We start from the raw sequence: 14,038 nt of genomic DNA on the forward strand, positions 1-14,038 counted from the left end.
AAGCAGGTTGCCAGAAAAAGTTACTTCGATCTTCACGAAATTTAAGTATGTCATTGCTCACATCTTCAATGGCACATTAAATATTTTTGAGATTTTTTCGGCCAACAGGAAGTCAGCCATGTTGGATTTCCTGCGTGATTTTAAAATTTACGAACACATTTTTGAGGACTTTAGGATGCACCAAATCTCATGAAACTTTACACGCACATCCAAACAGGTAATCCCTTTGATTCAGTGGTGAAATTTTGCTTGGGCGTGGCATGTTGGCTCTCTAGCGCCCCCGTATGTCCTTTTTGCTTTTGAACATCCATTTGTATACCTTGGCATACTCGTAGACGCATGAAATTTGGCAACATGATAGACACCTGTGAACTTTATGTAACTGTATAGCCATTAGGCTCAGTGTGTTTAGCCGGCTCTATAGCGCCCCCTAACGCGTTGAAATTTTAACTTTGTCAAAGTTGATCCGATATTCATGAAATTTGGTATGCATATCCCACTCATCATTTGAAACATATTCCTCATTGGGTTTCATTAGCCCCGCCCACCCAGAAGTCGGCCATATTGGATTTTATGTACGATTTTCCCAATTTTTGCGTTTTATTGGCCATGTACTTTAACGAACTCCTCCTACAGATTTGATCAGATCGATTTGAAATTTGGTCAGGACCATCTTAAGACCTTGAGGATGAAATGTTATTAAAATGGTGAGTGTTCACTTAACGAGCGGACCGTGGCGTGGCGGCCATTTTGAGCCATTCGCCAGTTATTGTAACTCAACTGTACATAGTCCGATCTGCCCCAAATCTCTCAGGTATGATGGTGCTCCAGTACTGATGACATGTATATGAAAAAATATACTCATAGCCCCGCCCCAAGACGTTATCCCCGCCCCCTTTCATATCTCATGAACCGTTTATAGTAGAGTCTTGTGGGATGTGTCATATCACTCAGCAGAGAGTGGGGTTAACCCTAACTCAACTGTACATAGTTCGATCTGCCCCAAATTTCTCAGGTATGATAAGGGTCCAGTCCTGATTATATGTAAATGCAAAAATATAGTCATAGCCCCGCCCCCTACACATTAGCCCCGCCCCTTTCATAACTCATGAACCGTTTGTCGTAGAGTCTTGTGGGAGGTGTCATATCACTCAGCAGAGAGTGCCTGTTTCATTGGTGAAGGTTATGCCCGCCCCCTACACATTAGCCCCGCCCCCTTTCATATCTCATGAACCGTTTAAAGTAGAGTCTTGTGGGAGGTGTCATATCACTCAGCAGAGTGCCTGTTTCATTGGTGAAAGTTATGCCCGCCCCCTACACATTAGCCACGCCCCCTTTCATAACTCATGATCCGTTTGTCGTAGAGTCTTGTGGGAGGTGTTATATCGCTCAGCAGAGAGTGCCTGTTAAGTTGGTGTTGTTATCCCCGCCCCCTACACATTAGCCACGCACCCCTTCATAACTCTTGAACCGCTTGTTGTAGAGCCTTGCGGCAGGCGTCGTGGCGCTCGTCAGAGTTTCGGTTTCACGGTGCCCGGCCGCGTCGGTCGGCGTCCCGCCAGCATCCCCGACGCGCAAGTAGGGGCGAGGGCCCGTTCATCGCTGCTTGCAGCTTTAATTATTGTTATTTTCTGACATTTTATAGACAAAGCAATAAACTGCTTAATTGAAAAAAATAATCAACAGATTATTCAATAATAAAAACAATCATTAGTTGCAGCCCTAATAAAATTCAATCTGACAATGATTCTCTATAATGATGGTCTAGCATATCTGTAAAACGTTTGAATGTAACCTATGGAGGAAAGACTCATTCAAATACAAATGCTGTCATTATTATAATAGAGGCTCAACTGAAAGACTGCAGACTGAAAGCAAAGCATGCAAATCACAGAGCACAACACTATTATATCACTGCCAGCGACAGGGAATGTTCTAGTGACTCATGTGATGTAGTGTATTGTTGGTAGAGATCTCTGTAAATGCCATGACCCTGTCAGTGAATGCTCTTTACAAATGCATATTATAATTGTAAAAATGTGAGCAATGGTGTCACTCTGCAGTAGTTCATTATCATGTAATGTAGACACATTATGAATCAAATGAAATCTTCAAAAACTGCAAAAACAGGGGTTTCTGATGATGCAGAATATAAGCAGGGAAGCAAAGTGAAATTCAGTCAAAGATGTTTCCACATGAGGGTGTCTCTCACGAAGCTAGAACGAAAACAGCTGAAAGACCATCATCTGTCAAAGAGACATCTATAATGTCCTCTATAATGATATTATACAGCACGTTCAGCTGCACGGTTTAACAACAAATGTTGATACAGAATGATATCCTAAATAGCACTTCCACCTTGTGAATAACACGCCCACTGGCACACATTTTCTTTCACTGTACACATAATCACATAGATTCTTGTTGCCGTAGCATGTTAATGCATGTGACTTTTTCAAACTGAATTGATATAGAGTGCTGCAGGAATGAATCCTAAGAAAACCTGGAAGTGAGTTAGCATTTTAGCGTTTCCAGTTCCCTCGTCTCAAAGTCAATGGGTTTTTAGTAAGATGCCTGAAATAAGATCTGTGGTTAACACAGGCTTAAGAGATTTTAACCAGGGCTGTCAAAGTGAACGCAAATTTGTTTAAACGCCACTGATTTCTTTAACGCATTAACGCAACTTTTAGGTTGTAGTAGGCCCAGTTTGAAGCTAGAGTGAAGATACTGGCATCATATGAAACTAGAAAAACCTAAGGAATCCTTTGGTACCAACCATGTCATACTAGCTTGTCGCGAAGGATTCTGGTGAGGAAAAACTGGCATGGCCATTTTTAAAGGGGTAAATTAAGTACCTGTGAGGGTTTGTGGACAATATTTGTCATTGTTTTGTGTTGGTAATTGATTTCCAGTAATAAACATATACCTACATTTGCATAAAGCAAGCATATTTGCCCACTCCCATGTTGATAATAGACTTAAATACTTGACAAATCTCCCTTTAAGGTACATTTTGAACAGATAAAAAATGTGTGATTAACTTTAAAACATCATGCAAATAATAGCGATTAAATATTTTAATCGACTGATAACCCTAATTTTAACGTTTTGCTCAACAATATGAAATACGTCAGTAAATATTATGTATACTTATTTTCTGCAATAATCCAAAATCCGATGGAACAATCCCACTGGCTCTTTGACCAGGGAACCAGGTGATGCTAATTTACTGGTTAAAAAACGTCATCCCTGCAGCACACTATCGTGTGTAGAATTTTTTTTAAATCATCACATATATAAGGTAAAGCATGGTACTGCTTTAAGTGCAATATGTCTGCGCAGGAGGAGCACAGACCCAAAATAATAACTCTTCTGATCTGCACGAATCATGAGGGTGTCATATTTTTTCATTCAAACTACGAATTTTGCCAAAAGTTGACGAGTTTGCAGCTACATCAGTGTTGTTCAGACAATTCAATAAAACCAGAATGTGATCTGTTAGTTTGGTGAGCAACATGCATTCTGTGCCACAGTTTTGATGACTTGGCCTTGTGTTCTCAACAGCCAGCATGGGAAAAAAGTAAAAAATGCATCCATAAAACTAAAAGAGATGGAAAGACTTCAAAGTAATCTGACACAAATCCATCAGCACCATCCCAGACAGCAATGCACTGTGTGAGATAGGGGTAAACAAGCAATGTGGCAAGGTGTTCAGATTACTACGAGTTCAGTTGTGCGTCCTGCTTTGCTCACTTGTCACTGTGGCACCTGATTTCCTTCGCAATCTCAATGTAGTCTGTCCTTTTTACAAATTCCAAGGTATTTTCACACCACAGCATGCGCCTTTTTCCGAGGAGGGATAAAATATCTCTCTCTCAGATCTGTTTTGCTCAACAAACATGTTTTTGGTGAAGAGCATGAGTCAGATTTCGGCTGTTGTAATTTGTGAGATGTCCCGCCATCTGCTGTGTACAACTGTGTGTGTGTGAGTGTGTGTACGTCTGTGACTGACAAATGATCAGAGCAAACCAAGGCAGCGAGGAATAGAATATGACTCATTTGCTGTATGAGAAAAATAAAATTCAATACCGATAAAGCGAGTTCAGAATTTTTTTTTTAAAAAGCGACTGCACAGGCAATTTATTGTTTATTGAGTATTTGTGTTTTGTAGAGAAGTTTTGTGGGGTTCCGCATACATGTACTGCACTGTCGCTGTGTGTTCACAAATGTACCTGCTTTTTGCAGTATACAGTTCAAGCAAGCATTGCTTACTGTCATGTTCCCGTCTTTATTTTCTGAATACATCTAACGAAAGCTCCCTTCTGCCCCAGGACAGGCTTTTGGCGAAGGATGGTGAAGTTTCAGAAGGTTTAGAATAACACAATACGCGGGGAGGAAAATGGGCCATCTGCTTGTTTTTTAGGATTTATTCTAAAGCACGGCACAAGCATTCACATAAATATTCTACTCCTCTCGGCTAGACACTGATATATGGACAAACATTCAGGCTGCTTTGAAATAAAGTGAGGAAGAAGAAAACTTGAGTCCAACAACAGCTCTTCCTGGCTGGTTGCACACATGGCTTCTCTATATTACCAAGTTAACTCCACACTGTGTTCATAATGAATGCATTACAACCTTAATGTAGTGTAGACTCTTCGTCACGATATGCATCACTGCATTATGCTGAGAAGTGTTCCTAATATTCTGTCCCCCTCGTGTATGTAAAATGTTGTTGAGGTCTCAAAAGTTATCTTATGCCGGGTACACACTACACAAGAATCAAGCCGATTTTGGGCCTGTTTCTCCACTTCCAACAATCAGCAGCAAAGCCCCAATTTTAATGGTTCTAAAGATTATCTTTCCAGATATCCCTGTGGTGTGAGATATGTTGAGAGTGTTTTTTACATTTCCGATCGGCTCAGAAGTCCATTCTGTCCGCACCAATTACAAATCGTAAATATTGGACATGTTTACGGAGTCAAGTAGGAAAAAAGGATAGCCAATTGAGAACCAAGCTGACTGAAGCGGAAGGACAATGAGCTAAAGCGAAACGCAAAGCATAAAGTAGTAGTAAGATGTACCTCAGAAATGGAGGACAAACTTATTAATCTGTGGCAACAACACAAGTGTTTATTTAACATGTCTCCATGACTTCATCCATCCATCCCTCGTGTATTTTCCGTACAAAGTAGTGCAAAAACTAACATCATGTTTGTTTACACTAAAGTCACTAAAGTCACGTTTGATCGTGAGAGGTTTTTCCACTTAAGAAAGTAGACTCTTGTTGTTCATGAATGGAAACGGTGTGCTGTTTTGGCCAAATCGTTGCTCACCAGGCACTATAAGAATAAAACTGTTGAATTTATCATAACATGTCGATAAGTGTGGCGTCTCTCACATTTTCAACATCTGTTAAGATTTGAAAAATCTTTTAGTGTGGACCAGCCTTTAGAGTTCTGTGACCAGTACACTAAAAACTAGAACTTAAATGAACATTTCACAGCAATTGGTTTCGGTGCTGGAAAGCAGCATTCTCACTGTTCAGTTCATCACTAGACAGCAGATACTTTTCCTGCTGGGTTTGGCAAGGAATCCTCGCCAAATCGTAATTAATAAAACTAGAATTACTGCCTCGCTGTTGCATGCTTCTGCCAACCAAGTTGCAGTTTACATCCATGTCTTTCCAAAATGGCATCCCTTCATCCTGTTAGACATTTGTGTAAAATTCTTGAGGTATGGCCAAAAACATGTTTTGTGAGGTCACAGTGATCTTGACCTTTGACCACCAAAATCGAATCAGTTCATCCTTGAGTCCAAGTGGACGTTTGTGCCAAATTTGAAAATAATTCCTGAAATATCTTTGTGTAGGAAAATGAATGAATATTTATATATCTCACTTCATCAGGGACGAGACTCAAAAAAAACTAAAAACCTTTAAAATGCAAATGATTTATAGGCACTGACTTCGTACATACTATACAATTTAGCAAAAGATTAAAGATGAAACTAAGATAGTATGATATTAAACCACATGCAGAGTCCATGCACACATCTTACAACAACAAGAGCAACTAAAATATGCACATAAAATTAAAACATCTTGATTAAGGCCATGATATCGTTGCTCATGTGAATTCTTGCTTGGAAACACTTTGTAATGGAATAAGCACACAGATGGGCGGCCCAGATGCTCAGTGGTTAGCACTGCAGGCTTGTGTGGAATGTCCATATCCCTCCCTTATTTAAGTGGGTTGACTCCAGGTGCTGCAGCTATCCCCCACAGTCTAAACCCATATAATACTGTGGGTTAGGCTGATTGGAGACTCCAAATTGGCTGTCATAATTGTTGTGAATATGTGAGAGAAAACACACATAAATTGGCCAAAACAATAAACTAAGTGCTGACAAACCATACAACCTTATATATAGAAACACACAATTCTCTTATTAGCTCTCTGGGTTTCACACATCTTTTCCTGAATTAGTAGCTTCAAAGCTGTTGCCCGCTCTGCCCCCTCTAACCTGATACTGGTGTTGAATTTTGCACAACTGTGATGGAGTATGTAAGCAAGTCGCTGCTAGAGTTGCAAACTTTTTAATGCACAGTTCTTGCTGCAGTGACTGCTTTCAGTGACTTTCATTTTGTTTCCTCAAAACTCTCTTTTCATCTAATTTTAACCAAAATTGCAATGACAAGACTTGAACTTTGAATTCTGGCATGAAAAAGTGAGTGAGACCTGAGGCCTATACTACGAAGCGAGTTCGACATACCCAGGGTATCTTCTCGTTATCTGGTTTAACTAACCCTAACAAACGCGATGCCGCTAAACGGTCCAACGACGGCGGTTATCAACTCAGTAGGTCAATCCAGGGAATTTCTCTATCTGGCTATGAGTGCGTTCACATGAAAGGGGCGATGTTTGCAGCATCTGACCAATCACAAACATGGACAAGTCTACTGGCAGCAGAGCGGCACATTTTACAAAGGAAGAGCAGACTATAATATTAGACAAATACGAAGAAGTTAAACACATAATCAGACTAAAAGTAACACAGTTGAAGCTGCAAAATGCAGGAAGAACAGCTGGCAAAAGAAAAAAAAAGCACATGTGTGAATGCTTAAATTAACAGGCTTATAAATGGAATTAATGGAACACTCAAAAGTCAGATAAAGTTGTTCAGATGGTGCAGTATATAGGATATATATATATATATATATATATATAGGGCCTATAGATTGCACTTCATTGGGCCCTTAGGTAACAATGTGGCGTGTACGACTATTTCAGCCTTCATTCACCTGCGTTCCAGACTCCGGCGGTGTGAAACGGACTTGGGAGCAAGTAAAAAAATAAATATAAAAACATAATTCAAAACAGTAAGCACCCTCAGCATAAAGCCTTCTATTATTTCCTGCATTTGTCGGTTTAAAATGTGTTGCTTTTAGCCTGGATTTTGGATTCTGGATTCTTTATATTTGTGTAATATTATCATAAGATCCACGCACCGAGCTCTAATTGGTCAGTAGGCGATGCTTTTCTACGAGTTGATCTCTTGTCTGGAACATAACCTGCCCTGGAGCAGGTTAGGTATTCAGCAAAAGTTACCATGGTGATCTACTCCGGTAAGAAGTGAACCGCCGTTATAGGACGGAAAACCCAGAGTTAACCCTGAAGTTACCTCGCTCACTCCTCAGAGAAGGTGAGGCTTGTTTACGTGGAGGCTGAGAGCACCAGGACAAACATTTAACATCCTGTCACTGCTTATTCAATGACATGTTTTATCATCAGAATGCAAGGGTGGCAACAATGAAGGAGTGGTAACAATGGCATCTGTAGCGAGCTCACCACATGCTGCCATTTCCTGTAAACCAGCTCATTTGTCACCTAATGTAGGGTCTTCTTGATACTGTTTGTTTTTTTATTGCCCATTAAACAATATTATTACCTTAGGTTCTGCTTGTGTCAGCTCTTCTGTAAAATACTGCTGATAACATGAGGCAGAGAGACAACTGCTAACGGATGTAAAGTAATTACTTCAGTCCACCAGGTGTTAACTGAGCTGTGTGTGTGTGTGTTTATGTGTATGTGTGTTTAGAATGTGTGTTGTGTGTGTTTATAGTTTTACTTAATCAATTGTAATTATTCATTGCAGTGACAACTGCAGTAAACAAGAGAGAGGAGTTACAACGCTACGCTAGCCAATTACCAGCTAACAAACAACCAGCTTGCCATCTGAAAACAAAGCACATTAGAGAAGGCTGTGGGGTCATGTTGTTCATGTATTGAGACTTATCACATCTTCTGCACTCTCACTTTCTAATTTACCAGAGGTAACCAGAGAAGTCCTTCAAAAAAATATTTTTTAAATGGTTTTTTTTCTGATATTTTGTTGTGCATTTTTTGTTTCTCTGCCATGCGCAGCCAGAACTGCAGCATCCACACCTCGCAGGTGCACGCAGAGTCAAAGGAAACATTTTTAAAGCACTTCTGAAATTTGAAAAAAAGTAGTAAAAGTACTGTTACCCAGACATAATCCCCTTAATTGTCAGGCTCAGACAGACGGATGTTGCGTCCGAAATTCCATAGTAACATGCTATTTAGTACGCTGAAACAATATGTGAGATATTTGAGTATGTCCGAAACCTTAGTATGAAACCAATCGTACGCAAATTGCATACTATTTCCGGTGAAATATTACAGTATGCAACGCTACACTACAGCGGAATAAATATCCCATAAAGCAATGCGGTAGTGACAACAACATTCAAAACAGACGTTGACGGACAGCTCTTTAACGTCAATAACGCTTCAATTCAACTGCAAGTGTAAGCTTTCACATCCACACTGGTCATCGGTGGTAGAGGGGGTCAAATAGGCAGAATCATGATCACTTACACATCCACACTAGAGGGGATTATGTAAATTACACAAGGTAATACTTGTGTCTGTATGGGGATTATTGTAGGAAGGAAGTCTTCTGGGAATCATTTAAATGTATTTAATGTATGTAAATACATTTACAAAAAATTTAATTTCAGGTTGCGCAAGGTGTGTACAGGTGTTTCTATGCCAGCGCACAGCAAAGAAAAGTCAGAAATCCACAATATAGAAATAAGATTCATTCCTATAGATAAAAAAAAAGTTTTACAGATTGAATTAAATAATTGAATAAACAGATGACACACAGACCAACCTAGAAATAGAGAATTAGCTATTATTTCTTACTCAAAAGGATCAATCGATTATCAAAATAGTCTGTGGACTGACTAATCCATTAGTCAACTAATTGTTGCAGCTCATCAATGCTAATTTTGCTAGGCCCTAATCATGTGGTTCTTGTGGTAAAGGAAGCTTGCAGTATTCAATCCAGTATGAACTTCCAAACATTAGATGTTGATGCTTGACTAACATCTTAAAACTGAAGATCTCATTTAGAAAGTGACCAAGCCAAGTTCATCTGCACTAATAACACGTAGCACAGACAGATGCAGACAAGGCCTCTGACAGTTCATTAAGATGTCCATTCAGACTACAGCGAACCCCAGCAACCTTTCAACGACTCATGGATTAAATCTCATCAGGTACAGATTAATTTACTTTGTGACATTTTGATTAACGTAAAATTAAATGATATGCCTTACACACCCGAGGGATGTCTTGTAAAAAAAAATACGAGTACTCTGACAGAGTAGGAAATCAAGTACAGATTTCTTCCTAGGAAGACCACAAGGAACCTTTCTGCTAAGAACCAGTCTGTCTGTCATGTATATTGGAAAAAAATATATATTTATTCCCCACATTAGCAATTCAGATTTTAACAAAATAACAAATTTGCAATTGTATTTCAGTTCTACCGTCCACTGTACGCGCCTTTCATCTTCCCACTATTTTGCTAAAACGGAACTAGGTAGTGTCTAAATAGCATTCTTTGCTCATGCTGGATCTTGCCTGAATCATTTTTAAATTTCAATTAATTTTTGGCTGCTTACATTGTCAAAACTGATACTGACTATTGTGGTTTTAATGGAAGTAAATGAAACTCCAGGACTGTTCACAGACTGCTTTGGTGTTACAGATGTCTAACTGCAAAAAGCTGTAGCGGGATAATCAGTGTGACTCAACAAATCAGGCAAACATAGAGCTGGCAGTTAAGACAGATATTCTGCTGAGTCAGAGCTCTGTTTGTGTGTCTGTATTGATTGAGCACCTGCCATACAGAGCTACTCCATCCAGTGGTCTATTGGCAATACCAAAGCAAACAGATGGCAATGACTAGTACTATTCAACACTGTTGGCCCAACTAACACAAACAGAAAACCCCCTGTGTTTGTGGAGCCTGTGGATTTAATGTTGAGGCTGCACTACTGCAGTGGATATATACATTACATTAAACATGATTATTGACTGCATGATAGTTGGAAAAATATCGTTATTCATACCACGTGCCTTGAACAGATTTTGCAATAACTAAATAGAGAGAATACTGTCTTCAGATACAGTTTACCATGTATATCAATTTATACATTCTATGGCGTTTAATTAGTCTCAAAACCAACGCAGATAAAAACTAGGTGTGTGAATGTGATATGAGCGCACAGAACAGTATCCAACAGTCACTCACTCATCAAGTTGACTTTTGAGACTTTGGAGACGGGGATGGAATAGACAGTGGCTGATGTCTCCGCTCCTTTATTTGGTCACTTTCAACACCCACAATCTCAACCCTGATCTATGTTTCTCTTGTGATACACACTATGGATCGACCGATTATCAGCCTTGCCGATTATCACGTACGATATTTAGCATTTTTATGATTATCAGAATCATTCTTTTTTTAAACTAATAAATTAATTTCAAAATGCGCTACTTTGGCTCTGATGCAGTCTCCTCTCTATGTCAGTGCTCTCCACTGTGTAGTCTGGCTTAATGTCCCGCCCACAGTGCTATCTGATTGGTTACACGTCATGAGCAACAGCCAATCAACACTGAAGGCTATTGTGCTACAGACAAAGACTGTTTTGACACCAAGATTTGAATTTTTACTGCAAATGTGTATCGGTTCAAAATTCCCTCCTTGATTACTAATTATCGGTATCGATCCTAAAAAAAACATATCGGTCGATCCCTAATACACATACCACCATTCAAAAGTTTTCAATCATGAAAATGAAAATTTTGTTTTATTTATTTATTTAATTTTTTGGGCTTTTACCTTTATTTGATAGTGACAATTATGAATGGGAGAGAGAGAGAGAGAGAGAGAGAGAGAGAGAGAGAGAGAGAAGGGGTGGCATGCAGCAAAGGGTAAATGTATGTATATACACAATGCCGGTGTGTGAATCAGCTTCACTGTTCTCTGAAAATGTAAGAGCCTAACAGTGGACATACGTATATAATTCTGACAATGCTTGGTAGTCGACTCAGAAAATAAAAACAATTCAAACATTTCATTTTCATGATTGAAAACTTAGATCAGGGCGGAGATTATGAATGTTGAAAGTGACCGATCAAAGGAGCGGAGACACCAGCCCCTGTCTATTCCATCTCCGCCTCCAAAGTCTCAAAAGTCAACTTGACGAGTGAGTGAGAGTTGAGCAGTTGCGACCGCGTAGGGAGGGTTGCGCTTATCACGCTCATCACAGCCCCTGCGCTTGCGGACCACATTTGAGCACGCGGAGCAAAAATGCTCCCTCGCGAGGATGCTTTTCCTCTCGTGGATACTGTTCTGTGCACTAGTATGACGTGCATGTGCCTGGTTTTTATGTGCGTGGGTTATGAGACTAATTAAACGCCATTTCACACTATGGTGTGTTAAATTGACTGAGGCAGTATACATATATGAATATTATATGGGCATTCAATAGTGTAAAGACAGTAAAATACATTCAATATAGTTTGTCAGTTTATGCTCACAAATTAAAATACTTGTGGTTTTGTTTTCATCACATTCAAATCCATAAAAGCTGCAAGCAGTATTTCCTTCCATCTACTAAGTCAAAGCACCAAATGCTCCTCCAGTGGAGAAGCATCATGCAGCCTGCTCTCTGCCACTACTCCATCTGCTACTTTATTATGCTCACTGTCTCTAAGAGGAAGTCTTATAAACACAATTCACATGCTGTTGCATAAGAAGCTTTCAATAATGTACACAATGGTGAAAACCACTTCAACTGTTTCCTCCCACATGCAGGTGAGGTAAACTGGAAACCCTAAACTCCCCATAATGTGCATATGCATATATACGTACTGTGCCATGTACCATGTAGTAGCAGCAAGCAAAACTGTGTGGGTCGGAGAGGCAGTGAAGCAATATCAATATTTTACAACCTCGTTCGACTGCCAACTCAAGACACATAGTGCATTGTATGACACGACCACACGGGAACATATAAGGACTATACTGAAGGGGAAAACACTCTCTCTGACCACACACGCTTATAGTATGTGACAGTCACAGCTCACTGTATCTCAAACTCAAGCTTTACAATATGGGTAAAATGGGTTCAAATTTACTCCAACCAATTACATGTGAGATCAAATTTGTTCAGACTTGACTTGAATAGCGACAGCTCTAGTATCCTCCATTAAAAATGAATGCCTTAACCAATCGCCACGATTGTCTGTGTGTATTTTGATGGAGATCTATAACCATATCTGCCTGTCACATTATATGCAGTCTCTCAATATGTAAAATGTAAAATCAGCGAATCAGAAGAATAAATCTAATTCATGTATAGCGAAGACGTTCACATTTATTAATCTGTTAAATTCTCATGATTTATTCACATATATACAGTATCTCCAGTAGCTAAAAATCAAAGCTCACCAAGCGTATACAGTTTGATTTAAATGTGTTCCTTTGGGGTCACTATCTCTTAATTTGTATCTCGTCTGGTGGTCTTGAAGGCGGAATCAAAATCAAGACTCCTCTCCCAGTGAGTGCATGTAAACGTGGATTAACTTCGCTGCCATGAAAGTATTAACAAATGAGGTTAATACATGATAAGCATTCAGGGAGCAGAGAAATAAGGTCAAACCAAGCGCTAAAACAGACAGGGTTTAGTATTATAGTAGTAGTACACTAATGTTTATTTACATGTAGGAACAACTCAAAATGTATGCAACAATGCATAAGAGAATAAAGAGTGATACGGTTAAAACATTTTCTGTAATCCAGCCTATTTCATAAGATTCACAGAAAGCTGTTTTAAGGTTTAATGTGTGCCTTGGAAACATTTTGTTGCTAAGGAAAGCAGCTTCGGATTAGAATAGTTCTTAACAAAACCATGGACAAATGTTTAAAACATTTCAGAAATTCTGAGCACAACTAGATAGTCCTTGAGAATGAGACCTGGTTAATATTTTCCTTTTAACACTCAAATGGAAAATCATAGATTTTAATGTATTGTTAGATCCCTTAGACACAGATGTGAGCAGAATTTGTGATGGCAAGAGATGGACTCCCACTTAAGTTATGTTTTATGTGAAGCTGAGGCTTTGTCTCTCTACAATATGAGGGTAAAAAGCTCTTCAAAATGGTATAGTGTGGGTTTTAAGAGAGAAAACTATTTTTCTCTGAATATTCTTAGCCCTGGAATTTTGCAAATACATGCATATTTGTCACAGATAAAAATATTCAAAAGTTTAAACTCTGCTTGCACTGCATAAAATGGGCATCAGAGCTGCTTTACCATATGACACTAACTTTGTGACTACAATCCCTGTCATTTGTCATTATGGAAAGTTAATATGCCGACACTGCATTGACCCAGATTCAGAGCGGAGTTAAGCACATACACACACTTGCGTTGAGCGTCGGAAGCAGTCTCTAGAAGCAGAAGTCAAGGCTCAACCTGTCATATCGCTGCTCTCCAGAGCCATGCTCTCGGAGCGGCCAAAATAGGCTGATCAAAGTAGAGCACAACCTGTGAAATTCTCAAAAGCACTCTTGTTCTCTTAGGAATTCAAAAAACCTTCTTTAAAAACATAATGCACACACTGCAAAGTTGAATAAATGCTGGTAAACCACGTCT

At 39.4% G+C, this 14,038-nt stretch overlaps 1 protein-coding gene across 11 annotated transcripts in view; it reads right to left on the reverse strand.

Annotated features, from left to right (window-relative positions):
- Positions 1-14,038, reverse strand: part of ctnna2 (catenin (cadherin-associated protein), alpha 2) — a 382,091-nt gene that overhangs the window by 351,425 nt on the left and 16,628 nt on the right. The window contains exon 1 of one of the 11 annotated variants that reach the window (XM_074629998.1): positions 13,807-13,981. The exons of 9 other annotated variants lie outside the window; for them this stretch is intronic. The gene's annotated coding sequence lies outside the window, so the exon portion shown is untranslated. Of the gene's footprint in view, positions 1-13,802; positions 13,982-14,038 lie in introns of those variants that run through there. One more of the 11 variants, XM_074629997.1, reaches the window with a different exon arrangement.

This window comes from Sebastes fasciatus, chromosome 3 (assembly GCF_043250625.1).
Source record: "Sebastes fasciatus isolate fSebFas1 chromosome 3, fSebFas1.pri, whole genome shotgun sequence".
In the NCBI taxonomy this organism is placed as follows: domain Eukaryota; kingdom Metazoa; phylum Chordata; class Actinopteri; order Perciformes; family Sebastidae; genus Sebastes; species Sebastes fasciatus.